General features: G+C 38.6%; 1 pseudogene; it reads left to right on the top strand.

Annotated features, from left to right (window-relative positions):
• Nucleotides 1–10,032: 10,032 nt before the first annotated feature.
• On the top strand, nucleotides 10,033–10,860 carry LOC100619940 (ADP-ribosylation factor-like protein 6-interacting protein 1; annotated as a pseudogene).
• Nucleotides 10,861–14,581: the final 3,721 nt, after the last annotated feature.

Genomic DNA, 14,581 nt, shown 5'->3' on the forward strand with positions numbered 1-14,581 from the left:
AGAAAGAATTTTCCTTTCAACAGAGGTATGTGGTGTCTAGTACTGAACCTACCTATTAAGGGTGCCACTTGTGCTAACTATGCAAATGAAATGATGATATCAGTTGGGGGAGAGGGGGTTGCATACAGACATCCTGGCATTCCTCAAGTGATTAACAGGAAAGGCAAATTTTTCAATGAAAGGAAGATATGAGTAAATGAATGACCCAACCAGATTTTGAGAGGACTATATTTTGTACCTTGTAAAGAGTATAAGATTTTAATTAAACTCATTTGTACCTAGTAAAGTGGGTGAGGATTTGGGTAGCTAATTTGCATATTAAAGGGTCAGATAAACTGGAAGAAACAATGAATTTTCCTTCTGTGTATAGATTGATTTGCACCCTTTTTTCTAACTACTCATTTACATGAACAGATGGAAGAGTCTTTGATCTTAAAAACTTTTTTTTGCTGTATTAATTTTTGGTTCTTAATCACTTATTATGTTAGCAACAGGTACACATTTTTAAATCATTATTTCACTATAAACAGATTATATGTATCTTTTGCTTTTTCCAAAAATACATGGTTTTCCTTTTATTTTCTCAAAGTGGACTCATGGTTTATTGCACTTACCTCCTCAAAATCATCTTATGCCTCCTTCTATAGGCTGAAATCATCATACGACAAGCATTTCTGAGTACTATTTGTCGTTTTAATGAACAAAGCAAAATGTATTTTGCAGGTTTAGTGCATCATTTGTTTAATTGAAATATTTTCCAACCTTTTTCAAATAACTTTACATAGGTTACAAAGGCACCATGAACACCAGAGTTATGGGGTGATTATTTCTGGATACTATTTGTCATTTGAATAAATAAATCATAAAATACATTTTATATGTTTAATGAATCATTTGCTATTTGGTTGAAGTATTTTACATTTTTTCCCAAAGTACTTTATACAGAACATTATATTATAGTTTTGGACAAAGGACCACAACCTGTTCATTTGCAGAGATGAACATTTAGGAAAGGTACCAAATTGTCACCAAAAGTCAGAGTGAAGTCTTTCATCTAGGAGACCCAGTCCTTTACTGGCAACAGTTGTCAAAAGAAAAGGCTCAGGGAGCAGCTAGGTAGCTCAGTGGATTGAGAACGAGGCCCAGAGATGGGAAGTCCTGGGTTCAAACCTGACCTCAGAAACTTCCTAGAGTGAATTTCAAAACTACTTCACCCTATTCAGACCATTCTTAGAAGATCTGATTTAGCTATTTCTGGATCAATAACAATAGAGATACTTGGAATAACAGAATCAGGTCTTGGAAACTACATTCTCCACCTACCTCAGGGTAACAAGATTAGGAAGGGCTGCAGCAAACTCAAGATTTAATTATCTGAGGAAATAGCCTTCAACAGACATGTGCAATAAGGACTGACCTCTGGGCGGTCCTAGGTCAAGCTAGAGCCACCATTGGCACATGTGAGATGCAGGAAGTGAGGTAGAGAACAGCCTCGGGAGTTCTCAGGACTTCCTGTGAGGAGGGCTAGAGGCAGTTCGAGGCTGGTGCTTGGAGTTGAAGGAGCCCTATGGACTGCTTTCCTTCAGATTGGTCACGGGAGTGATAAGGTCTAATCCCTTTCCCTGCCTTGGCTAATCCATGGCCTTAAAGCCCACTTTGGCTCAGCCTGAGCCAGAGTGGGGTCTGAGTTAAACCTCTTTCCTTCTCTCCCTTTCCCTTCTCTCTCTCTCTCTCTCTCTCTCTCTCTCTCTCTCCCTCCCTCTAATATTTTCTTCCTCCTGTTTGTAATTAAAACACCATAAAAATTTGGCCACTTACTTGAGTGTTTCATTTAGGAATTACATAAGTGAATTCCTTGGTGACCTTAAATTAATATATATATATATATATATATATGTGTGTGTATATATATATATATATATATATGTCTTTTTTAAAGTGATTTCAATATCACACTAGCTGTGTGACCCTGGGCAAGTCACTTAACCCCCATTGCCTAGCCATTACCACTCTTCTGCCTGGGAACCAATACTAGTATTGATTCCAAGATAGAAGGTTAAGATTTAAAATAAAATTAAAATAAAAAAATTAAAGGAAAGGCTCAGCCTGAGGTCATATAATTTTACAGGACAACCCTAGGGTCTAATATATAACTTTACAGGACAACCCTAGGGTCTAATCACCTGACTAGCAGGTAACAGACCACAGAGCTGAGACTGAGTAAGCAGAATAGAAGTTTCTGCCAAGGATGGATTGTAACTGGGCCAGAAATTGGAAGTAGTACAGATGATGGTAACCCAGCAAAGAGAAGTCCAGAAAGATGATTAGACTGACTTCCCTAGCAGAAACATCATGCTCTAAGAAGATCAGGCCCAAAGACATTACAAGAGGTCGAAAGCCTCTATGGGATCATAGACATGTGTTGCCCTGGCTTCATGTTTTGCCAAGGAGCATGTTTCTCTACTATTGTGAAATAGATTTTAGTGAGGCAGAATTGCACAAAGTCATCAGCCTTACTCTCTCTTCCAGAGTCATCAAAGTACAATGTGTAGAAATTCACTATTAATCAGTTTCCCTTTTTGGCACTCTGAGACAAACTTTTGATTTTAAAACAAAAAATCTTACTTCTCAACCTATTACAATTACAATTATTTTGAGAGACTGGTTTATCTTAATTTTGAAATAATTTATTAATCGACTGATCAAGACATCCTAATTGTGGTCAAATGACTCTCAACCATCCTGAGGCCAATGGAAAATCCTGGCCCAGGTACATATGTTCGCTTTTTAAAGCTCATTATTCAGCCGCTCCCCTAAATACCTTTCATTGGTCATAGCTAATTAAAAGGTGGTCCATCTGATCCTCAACCCTTCCCCAAACTAACTGGTGAGGTTTCACAGGTCCACAGGAAAAGAACTTATTAAGCAAATTCCATTAAAAAGAAAGACATTCTTTGAGATTCCCAAGGACAAAGAAAATGCAAAAAGTAGCAGATTAGAGGGTATCTCTGACCCAGATCCCAGACTGAGGAATACACAGTAATTCTCTCAAACATATAAAAATTAATAGTTTATGAAAAATAAATTCTCACAAACCTCTTAACCATGTCTCTGAGGCAATGACCTATTTCCATGATGACAAGTAGACAGAGAGAAGGTGGAGGGAGGAGAGAGATGATAGATAGATAAATAGATAGATAGACAGACAAGACAGACAGATAGATTTACTAACCTCTATTTAAATGGTACTTTACAAAGCACTCTAATTTGATCTTCATAATTCTGTGAGTTAATAAATATAAGTAACTATCCCAATTTTATAGTAGAGGAAACTGAGACTTAAAGAAAGTTATATATAGAATCACTTAGGGTCATAGAGCTTTAAGTGTCAAAGCTAGGACTCCATCATAGGTCTCCCAACTACAAATCTGATTATTTTTAATATATGGGTTTGGCATTATTTCAAAATGAGACGCTAGGTTTTCTTATTTTTTCTTTTCCTTTTTTTCCTTTTAATTACAAATTTCCACAGCTAAAAAAATCAAAAACAAAAACCTTACTTTCCATTTTAGAGTCAATACTATGTATTGGTTCTAAGGCAAAAGAGCAATAAAGGTAGGGAAATGGGGATTAAGTGACTTACCCAGGGTCACACAGCTAGGAAGTATCTGAGTTCACATTTGAACCCAGGATCTCTGGTCTCTAGTCCTGGTTCTCAATCCACTGAGCCACCCAGCTCCTCTCTCTACAGGGGTTTTCTGAAGTTCTATAATCCAAATGGTCTCCCTTCTTTCTTCCCTTCCCCCTGCCAAGGCAGGCAAGCAATTCATTCTGTGTTATACATGTATTATCACACAAAACATGTTTCTACATTATTCATTTTTGTAAGTAAATAATCTTAAATCCTAAAACATATGCCCAAGTAAACAAGTGATAAATCATGCTTCTATCTGCATTCTTACTCTAACAGCTCTTTCTCAGGAGGTGAATTCACTAGGCTTTCTTTAGAATAAAAGCTCATTGTTAGGCTCTGAATTTAGGGGGAAAATATAATGAAAAAATAATATTTGAGCAAATGAGCAATTCATTCCAGACCCATTTCTATCCTTGGGCAAGTTACAAATTGTCCAAGGGTTAGAACAGATGATCTGTGATGTTCCTTAAGATTTCTGGTTCACTTTGGTCCTTCTTTTGAGCAGTTACATTAACTGAACACCTGACACTATGGAAGATGAAGTTTATTAAAGAATAGCACAAGATTCTGGTGCCCTGGGCTCTTGGCTCCTTCTGCTCCTAGGCTTCCAGCCAAGAGAGAGGACAAACATTACCTAATATTGTCCTCAACTCTCATTATATAACTGCCCTTAGAGAAAACTGAGAGATAACCTATTCAGAAAAGAAAAAGCAGATATGTGGCTAAAGGATTTTTTTCTATTCCAAAGAGTCTTATTTGATGGGGGGTGGGGGCAAGGCAGGGAGGGACCCTCAATTGACCTAGTTCCATGTTCTCAGGATATGCCAGACTGGCAAGATTTTAAGAGCTATTGGAGATCCAGTCTTTTCATTAACTAGCTGAAGAAACTGAATCACAAAAGCCTCACAAGATCTCACAGATAGCAATAGAATTAGAATTAGGTTTATAGCATAGGTAGATTTCCTGAAGCACAGTTCAGGGCTCTTCCAACTGCACCTATGTTGGGGGGAGAAGGAAGGAAGGAAGGAAGGAAGGAAGGAAGGAAGGAAGGAAGGAAGGAAGGAAGGAAGAAAGGAAGGAAGGAAGGAAGGAAGGAAGGAAGGAAGGAAGGAAGGAAGGAAGGAAGGAAGGAAGGAAGGAAGGAAGGAAGGAAGGAAGGAAGGAAGGAAGGAAGGAAGGAAGGAAGGAAGGAAGGAAGGAAGGAAAGAAGGAAGGAAGGAAGGAAGGAAGGAAAGAAGGAAGGAAGGAAGGAAGGAAGGAAGGAAGGAAGGAAGGAAGGAAGGAAGGAAGGAAGGAAGGAAGGAAGGAAGGAAGGAAGGAAGGAAGGAAGGGAGGGAGGGAGGGAGGGAGGAAGCCTTCATATACTCATCCAAGGAGGGTCTCAAATATTATTGATAACAGTCCTTGAGAAAACAAGCAATTTGATATTGATTATACCTCTGAAGTCTCAGTTTCATCAATCAGTAAAATGAGGATAATAATATTAGTAATTCCCATGTCACAAAGTTGCTTACAATGAGCTGCTTTACACAATCTTTATATAAAATAGACTCCTATATAAAGATCAATTGGATTATCTTTCTGTCCCATCCTTGCCTGACCATATATTTATTTTGGTTGGGCCTATGATTTTATTAGTTTTTGAAAACAGAAGCTCCTTCTACCAGAACACTTGGCCAACTGTACTCCAAAGAACTGCCTGGAGCACCTAGTATTCAAGCAGTTTTCCCAGGGTCATGTAGCCACTATATATGGGGATACACACACACACACACACACACACACACACACACACACACACACATCTATCAGAGGTAAAATTTGAACCCAGATCATCCTGAGTCCAAAATAGGTTATCTACTTTGCCACAATTTGCTAGCTTTTTTTGGTAGTAGAGGTAGATTTGTGCTGAACTCCCTCAGCCAGTGACCAATGACACAAATCTAAGATATTTCCTAAGTATTAGGGGCACAATCTGGGGCATTAGAAAAAAGCAGGCATAGAGAATCCTGGGGAGAAGCTACCGGGGACTGCTTTGCTATGTGATAGCCTAAGAAAAGTGAATGGATACAATCCAAAGGACTTAACCATTGCCAACCCCTCCCCACAAAGCTAGGCAAAGCAGACACATGTAGGCCTATGGTCACTACAAGGTCACCACAAGGAAGATCAATAAAATCATGAAGAGGAGTAAGTTGTTGTCCCCTCCCAACAAAAAAGAATAAAGTCACACACACACACACACACACACACACACACACACACACACATCCCTCCTACTTACAAAACACCCAGAAGAAGCAAAAGCCTCTCTATTTGTTTCAGAAGAATGTGGACAAAGCAGGGGGTGTTGCAATCCTGGCAAACTGAAAGATGTCACTTGCCAGGTTTCTGGGGAATGCAATGTCTACCCGACAGGCATGGAAGAGTAGTTATGAAATCAATGTATTCTTTGCAAATGATTTGCTCTGACCATGTAGAAAATATAGTATTCTCTGGATTTGTTTGGTGTAAATAATTTTCTTTAGTTTGTACATCCAGAGAATCCTCAACTTACAAAAGGGATGTCTTCCAAGAGTTCATTTGTAGGTCATTTGAAACTGGGAATATTTACTCTTGCGTATAATCCTCTGCAGGCTAGTCAGGTTCTCGGTTCAACCAACAAAAATCTGTTTAACCCTATAGAGAACCTCAAGTATTGATTGTCCCATTGAAAACACAAACTAGGTGCTTGGTAAATGAATGAATGCATGACATACTGAACCACCACATTTAACAATTTCCATGAGGAAATGCATCAACATCTCTAACCCTCCCCCCCCTTTATTCTCCTCCCTTCTTCTAGTTCAAGGAAGCAATATGCTACAATGAAAAAGAACACTGGTTCTAGCATTAAAGAAAACTGGATTCCAGTCCCAGTACTTTATGGCCTCTGTGACCTAAGTCAAGTCATTTTACTTTCCTGCGTCTCACTTTCCTAATTTGTAGAATAATGGGCTTGAACTAGTCTCTGAGGTTCCTTTCTAGGGCTAAGATCTTTTTCTTTGCTTTCTCTTTCCACTGCTTCCAGCTGTTATTCCCAACCAAGATTACCCTTCTTCTCTGGCACAAGAAACACAAAAATGAAACAGCCCCACAATTTTTCCTCTACTCTCTGTCTTACCCATGAGATATCTGGGTGGCAAAGTGGATAGAGTGTCAAACCTGGAGTCAGGAAGACTTGAATTCAAATGCAATCGCAGATAATTACTAGCCTTGTGGGATCCTGGGTCAGTTACCTAATTCCTATTTGACTCACTTTCTCCATCTATAAAACTGGGATTATAATAGATCCTACCTTATGGGGTTGTTGTGAGGATCAAATGCAATAATAATTATAAAGTGCTTATACTACAATATCTAGCACATAGTAAACACTTTATAAATGTTAGCTAATATTTCTATTATTAGTTATGTGACCCTGGGTAAGTCACTTAATTACTGCTTGCCTCAGTTTGCTCAACTGTGAAATGACAATAATAATAGCACCTCTCCTCCATTTTGGTCATGAGGATCAAATGAGATATTTATAAAGTGCTTAGGACATTGCCTGGCACACAGTCTTCAATATATAAAAGTTTATTCCCTTTTCCTCCCTAATCCATGAAACAATTATTCAATTCTTATTAAGTTTTCTAAAGCTTTTTAATAGGAGAATGGAGCCTTTAATCTCTCCCCATGTCAGCCATTGAAGAGACACAAGCATACTCTCAGAGAAAAAGGAAGAAATGCCTCTTAGATTCCTGACTACAGGACCCCAGGAAAGTCCTCAGGAAAGCCATGTTGACCTTCTCCTCTGGGCTCTCCTCCTGACTCTCTTTCCTGCCTTCTTTCTCCACCATGACCCCTTGAGGTATCTTCTCTGCCTCTCTCTCTCCCATCCAGCATCTTTTTATGGGTTGTCTTTTATGTGTTGTCCCATTAAAGCCTAAGCTCCTTGTGGGGTAGATGTTGTCCTTCTTTCTGTTCATATCTATATTCCCATCTCTTGAGCACAGTGCTTGACATACAGTAAACATTTGATTAACTTAATCAATGTTTCTTCTTCTTGACTTTGAATACAAAAAAGTACACATGCAGTTATGGAGTTAGCCCCTCCTACTGAGTTTTTCGGAGTCTTACTTTCTTCCCCCTTCCTTCTGCCTAATTAAAAATCTGAAGATATTATAAATCCTATTGGATGAATAGGGATGTTTTATAGATACATATTTCAAAATCCAATATTTCTGTGTTGAGCAGAATTACATACATATTACATGGGCTATGTGTTCATAAGAACAGACCCCAAATCCTAAAGTAGGTTCAGAAAGAAATTTTTTAGGTCATTTGGTAAAGGAGAATAAGCTGGAAAAGAGGTATGGTTACTTCTCATCCAGGCTCTGGAAGTTTTACATTATAAGGGATTTATTCAAGAGCGTCCATACATAGATGGGCCACATGTAGGCAGTTAAGTAATTTTGCTGAGAAAACACCTTGAATAAATACAAGCTTGGGTGGACTCCTCACAGCTCCTGGGCGTGGTAACCCTAAACAAGAAAGATTTGGGAGATCCTAAAATACTAGAGAATGACTGGATGGTAGGGCGGGACCCTGCAGGGGCAAGGGGAAGAGTTCAGGCAACATTCTGGGTGTGGACGACCTTTAATCAGACAAGGATGGATTTTAAAAATATGATAATTTTTTCAAACAATACAACAAATCATTTCCCCTACAGATACAGAGGTTATTGCAGGCATGTATTACTCAATACACAAATGAGATTTCTAGTCAGCTTGGGAAACAACTAAGTCATATGCAAGTACATGGCACCTCATACCACAGAGCAAAGTTTCATATCACAAACTAAAAATATAAATCACATACAAGCACATTATGCAAAGCCTCCCATGTTGGGTTACATACGAATACACATTCTGCTAACAGGCACCATCTGACTCCATGTGTAAATTCTTCACCCTTTATTCTGGGAGCATCAAATGTTAGCCTAATCACTGGCTAGATTGTTCTAAAACTCCATACCCTCAGCAGCTTCACACTCACCAGCATGCCATCCTAATCCTAGAGCTTCTTCCAGAAGTAGGAAGAGTCATGAAAGGGGAGGCTCTGGATTCAGCCCCTCCACACCCTAATCAACATTTAGGAGGACTTCTTCAGCATCACCCAAGCAATGCCTTGGTTGTATTTCCCCATCCATCCTCCATCTTCCAGATCCTAAAGCACAGATCAAAATTAGAGGAAAAGAATGTTAGGAAGAATGAAATATGTACCCTATATTTGGGGTGAGCATATTTTTTTTTAAAGATGCTTAAAATCCATAGACTAAAATCTTACAGGAAATCCAAGAAAGATGGAAAGTTCTGAAATATCAAATTCCAAAGACATAAAAAGAAACATCACATTTTCTGATGAGCAGAAAAAGAGAGAGTTATCTAAAGAAACCAATGTGGATGCACAAGGAACTTGTCAACTACATCACATCATTTTTTAAAGCCCTTACCTTCTGTCTTAAAATCAATACTGTGGATTGGTTCCAAGGCAGAACAGTGGTAAGGGCTAGGTAATGGAGGTTAATGACTTGCCTAGGGTCATACAGCTAGGAAGTGGCTGAGTCCAGATTTGAACCTAGGAATTCCCCTGTCTAGGCCTGGCTCTCAATCCACAGAGCCACCCAGCTGCCCCCAACATATTTTTAAAAGACACATATAGTAGATGGAAACCAAAGCAAGTATTGAAGGCTAAATATAAATATTAATAGTGTCAGGACCACTAAGGCTAATGCTGAGCAGGGTCTGACAATAAAAAGTAAAGGCAACATTAAGTGATTTTAAAAGATCATTCTAAGAGAATAGAAGAACATCTAGTCACCAAATCTAGAATTTGTGAGTGGAAAAAGGATCTCAGCTGACATCTAGCCCAAAACACACATAAAAAGAATCCCGGCTCTAATAATCTCAACAAATAAATTTCAGTCCTCTTCCTGAAAACCTCTAAGGTGGAGAAACCCACCACCTCTTGAATCCCATTCCACTTTTACATAACTGTACTCATTGGGAAGTGTTTTTTTTTTTTTGTTATCTAATATCTATACTGACCTCTTTTGTAATTTCCATCTGCTGTTCTTAATCATGTCCTCCTTGGCCAAAGAGAGCAAGCCTAATCTCTTTCTCATGACAAAGTTTCAAATACTTGAAGACGGCTATCACCTTACTTGCCATGGAGTACACAAGAAGTAGCAGAGCCAAGATTTCAACCTTGGTCTTCTGACTAACTCCAACACAATTTGAACTAAATGGTGAATCTGTAGGCAAAGATCTATGAGCTTGACTTTTATTCCTGACAGTTATAGAAATAATAATCAAAGGGATGGTAGGAGAACACCTAGAAAAGGTTCTCAAGGAGCCAGATGTCATGCTAAGGATCCTGGGAGGGGTCACTGGCAAAGTAGTCTTGTCTTTCCTATAGAGATTTAGAGACACTGGCTGGGTAGCTTCCGAAGTAATTAGGTAATTATGGCAGAGGGGGACAAACGCAGCAACAATCTGCGGGCTGTAGAACATGCCAGTCCTTAAGAACAGTTACAAGGATGAGGAGAAATGCTGCTAGTAGCTAATATAATCATTTCATGGAAAAGAGCCTGGTTTCCCCCTGCCATCACAAGTGTTTGGGGTTTTTTGGTTTCTGTTTTTGATGTTCCTTTTGATCCACTACTTATATTCATCTGTTCTTTCTAGTATTTCCTGTTTTGTAATGTTTTGGGGCCTCGATGACTACATTGTACCTATTCTTGCTCCTAGAAGATTGGGCTTCAATAAATGAGTCAAATGAGCAACAGCAAAGATGTCATGTGGAAATCTAGTGAAGACACAGTAAAAAACTGCTGACTGGTGGAGACTCCTCTTCACACCAAAGGAGGAAACACTAAAATGCACTTCATGACCTTGATCATTTCTCTTGCAGTTGCTTGATTTACTCAGTAATACCACGATCTTCTCACCCACTTTACTGTAACATTTTTACTGCTACTTCCTGGACTAAAGTAACATAGAATCATTTCAAAGGACATTGATTGGAATAGCCAAAGGGAGAGAAGCAAGACCCTCAAACAAAAGGAAAAGAAATATGAATGATACATCTGTTTCATTCACTATCATAAATGTGACAGTGTCCTTGGGAACACTCTCTACAAAGTATGTTTACTAAAATGGCACAGAAGCACATTTTTACTTTCTTATTTAACTTCTGATTGGCTCCGTCCTCAAAAAGAATTTTGAGACGTGCCAGTTGAAATGGTCTATTTATTGTGTCTTCATGTGAATTTCAAGTGAATGTATCTTCACTGATTAATATTGATAACATGGACCCCTCTGGGCTCATTCTTATTCCATTAACCAAGGTTAACTGAACTGACATTTTTAGAGAACTAAAATAAGCCTCTAATATACTAGTATAGTAAATCCCTTTAATCCTTCAGAAGTTAATAATGATTTCAGTAATACGATCCATTTTACAATGGAAAATCTCAGGTTAAACTTCCTCCTAGAGAAATAGTAGTGTTCTGTAAGTATAAAAAGCAGACTTCCCATCCCACTTTGAAAATTTGGCTCCATGGATGCAATGAGCAATTTTGTCACTTCTGATGAAGAGTTAGCATTAATGTTCCATTCCTATTCAGTATCATGGAGAATACACATAGAATTATTGAAAAGCAACTCCATGGTCTACCTAATAGTCTTGTTAATATTTTCCCTCTACAGAATTCCTTGACCATATGCAGAAATTTGATCATTTCTGCACAAGTAGCAACCCAGCACACTGTTTTCAGTCATTCTTATGCTCTCACATTTAATAACTTTCATTTAGCAAATCGTTGGGAAGCTTCAATGCAATTCATTCTTTTTTTTTTTTAAACCCTTACCTTCCATCTTGGAGTCAATACTGTGTATTGGCTCCAAGGCAGAAGAGTGGTAAGGGCTAGGCAATGGGGGGTCAAGTGACTTGCCCAGGGTCACACAGCTGGGAAGTGTCTGAGGCCAGATTTGAACCTAGGACCTCCCGTCTCTAGGGCTAGCTCTCAATCCACTGAGCTACCCAGTCATTCTTAAACAGAATCACTCTTAAACAAAATATTTAAGATAAAATTAAAGGGGCAGCTGGGTGGCTCAGTAGATAGAGGGCCAGATCTGGAGACAGGAGGTCCTGGGATCAAATATGACCTCAGATACTTCCTAGCTGTATGACCCTAGGTAAATCATTTATCCTCCAAAGTATAGCCACTACATCTATTCTGCCTTGGAATTAATATTTAATATTTATTCTAAGATAAATGGTAAGGATTCTTTTTTAAAAGACCTAAAAGACCTAGCCTGGGTGGTAGGAGAAAGCAGGATCTAATTAGTAGAGTTACTTGTAGGTAAAAACTAGAAACCTAGAATTATGGTCAATAGCATTCACTCCTAGCTCAAAGACCAAAAAGCAAAACCACTCTTAAATTAGTCAAGCTTCACTCTGACAGGTGACATCTTACAAGATATTATGTTATATTCTCAGATTATTTTAAATTTTGTGACTCTGGTTAATAGTTATAAAGACACTGTTATCACCATAGATTTAGAATAGGAACAAGGGATTGCCTGAGTCCTTTTCTTTGATTTTTCCAGGGAGAACAAAAGAACTATTGGTAAAAGCTTGCTGTAAAGCCTATCCCTGTTGTTTGTATGTTTCAAATTTTTACGATATTCATACTATTTTTAGCCTAGTAGCCAGAAGTTGAGGTAACTTTGAGCTTGAATAAAGAAACCTTTGAAACTTATAGCACTTCTTCACCAAAACTATGCCTGCCCTAAAAAATGTCAAGGAATGTTTAGAAACAATAAACTTTTATTGACTTTGATAGAGTTTTGTGACTTTATTGTCCTGAAATTATAAAAACTGGGCTGTGATATTTGTGTTCTAACAGTAAACTTTTGTAGGGATTGGAAAGAGAGACCTTTTGGTCTACAGCTGATGGACAGCAGCTGGGGAGAGTTGAGACAGTAAAGTATTATGGGAAGAGAACCATTGGCTGGGAGAGATGCTGGGCTGCCCTGGGTCTTCTGAGGCAGAATGGTGAGCTGAAAAGTTCAGTTCTGAGTGATTGAGGAACTTCCTGCTATAACTCCTGAAGCTGTATTCCCAAAGAAAACCCATTCAACTGTTTCCTCTACCTACCATTAAGATCTCTGTTCCTGAGGAGGAGCTGGAAAGGGCTCACACAAAAACTTGAGCCCAGCCCTCTTGCTTCTTCTTGGTCTCCTATCCTTCCCTGAACTGTTTTAAGACTTAGTGATAAAAATACTTTAGCTTAGAGATAAATAGAGCTGTTGGCTGGAAAGGGGGCTAAGACATATGGAGCTTGGGCACCTGCCCCTTGATCCAGCTGCTGGGGATTTAGTTTGACAGGGCAACCTCTTCCCATTTTCCTCAACACATTTACTCTTTCCCATCAAAATAAATCCTTAGTATTCAAGTCTGATCTTGAGGTTGGTCTAACTCTGTAACAGGGGTGTTGGGCAATTGGAGATAGAATTCAAAGATTGAATCCAGTTCTTTCTGTGCAAGACCAGATTAGATCTGTCACACAATCTCCATTGAGGAAGGTTGACTACAAACCTTCCTCAGAAAAGCTGAAAGGGAAACATATCTTTTCCCCTCAGCTTGTGCTCTCATTAGTGCTCAAGAGATATAGTCTGTTAAAATATCCCTTGAGAAAGGAGAAAGTCTCTTTTCTTTCTCTCTAACTCCTGCTTCATTTCACCTAGGGAGGGAAAGACCTTGTCATCTTCTCTCCATCTCCATATCTTCCCTCACCATTTGGTCCACTCAACTCTTTCACTGGCAAGTACATCCTTCCAGTGAGACAATCCATCCAATCCTTTCCTTAAAAAAAGGTCACATGTAATTGGAAAAAAATGTGTTGTTGTTTTTTTAAATAAAGGAAGTTGTCAAAAGGGAAAACAAAAAGAAGGGAGCCTCCATCTTTTTTACCCTTTTGTTTTCAAAATACTACTGAAAGGAGCCCATATAGCACAATTAGTTGTAAGAATGTTCTCTGATCTACAAACCACCTAGAGAATATTACATTTATTTCATCGTGGAAATAAGTCTGCCTTCATTCCATTCTTGTGTGTTATTCTGGTGACTTCTGAAGTTTTAATCTTCTAATATTCCTTCTAATGTGTTTTGTGTAGGAAGCGGCACACATTTGGGTTCAAAAAACCAATTTCTCTAATACAATAAGAAGACAGGACAGATATTTTCTTGAAAAATATTTCAGTTTTAGTGAATTAGAAGTTTCATATCTGTCATCAAAATGATCTGGAAGCCAAAAAATCAAATGTGCTCTTTGGCTGCCTAGAGAGTGGTCAGAATGAGAGAGGAGATAGTCCTGCTGTGTTCTGCTCTTCTCAGAATGCATATGGAGTGTTACATTCCTTTCTAGATGCTATGTCATTCTGTTATACAGAAAGGCAGACTTCTAGACCACTTGGTCATTTTTTTTTAGAAAGGTCATTGCTAAGTAGGAGACTGCATCAAGGACCGTAATCAAAATGGTAATTGGTCTCATACCATGTGAAGAAACTCAAGCTATATAACCTGGAGAAGGAAAATACTTGGGGAGGATGCAATAGTTAGCTTCTACTCTTTTAAGGGCTAAGGGATGAGATTTGTTCCATTTGGCTGCACAGTGCAGAAAAAGAAGCAATAGGTAAGAAATACAAAGAGGTAAATTTAGGTGAAAATTTCTTAGCAATTAGAACCATTCAAAAGCAGAATGAGATACATTGGGAGGTGGCCTCCTTATTATTAGTC

The sequence above is a fragment of the Monodelphis domestica genome, chromosome 2 (genome assembly GCF_027887165.1).
Source record: "Monodelphis domestica isolate mMonDom1 chromosome 2, mMonDom1.pri, whole genome shotgun sequence".
Classification (NCBI taxonomy): domain Eukaryota; kingdom Metazoa; phylum Chordata; class Mammalia; order Didelphimorphia; family Didelphidae; genus Monodelphis; species Monodelphis domestica.